Below are 470 nucleotides of genomic sequence, written 5' to 3'. Positions count from 1 at the left end.
GCCGTGCTCGTTTTCCTTCTCCTGCTGCCCGAGTTTCACTTCACCGCTTCCCCCGAAACGCTGCCGTGCAAATCCGGCCGCCAGACGCTGGGTTTTCCTCTGCGGGCTGCCGCCTCGGTGACACTGCTCAGACGGCTCTTGTCTTTACAAACCAAACCAAACCAACCAACGAAACAACAAAAACAAACAAACAAAAACCCAAAAAAAAAAAAAAAAAACAAAAACACAAAAAACAAACACAGAAAACGATTAACGTCCCTGCGTTTTCGTCCGCGATGAAACCAATACTGGGCCGAGAAAATGAAAACATATGTGACCCCGACGTGATTCGAACACGCAGCCTTCTGATCTGGAGTCAGACGCGCTACCGTTGCGCCACGAGGTCCTGCTGGGCAGTGGCCGGCACACTCTTACAACTCACACAAACGGTGCTCCGCGGAAACCCCACCCCAGAGAAACGCGGGGGGGGG

The 470-nt window shown here is 52.8% G+C and overlaps 1 non-coding gene across 1 annotated transcript; it reads right to left on the bottom strand.

Annotated features, from left to right (window-relative positions):
* Positions 1–313: 313 nt before the first annotated feature.
* Positions 314–385, bottom strand: TRNAW-CCA. The gene has a single exon. It is a non-coding gene; the product is annotated as a tRNA-Trp (tRNA).
* Between the last annotated feature and the right edge of the window lie 85 nt (positions 386–470).

Source organism: Merops nubicus, unplaced genomic scaffold (assembly GCF_000691845.1).
Source record: "Merops nubicus isolate BGI_N331 unplaced genomic scaffold, ASM69184v1 scaffold35877, whole genome shotgun sequence".
In the NCBI taxonomy this organism is placed as follows: Eukaryota; Metazoa; Chordata; class Aves; order Coraciiformes; family Meropidae; genus Merops; species Merops nubicus.
This window is presented reverse-complemented; position numbering and strand designations above follow the sequence as displayed.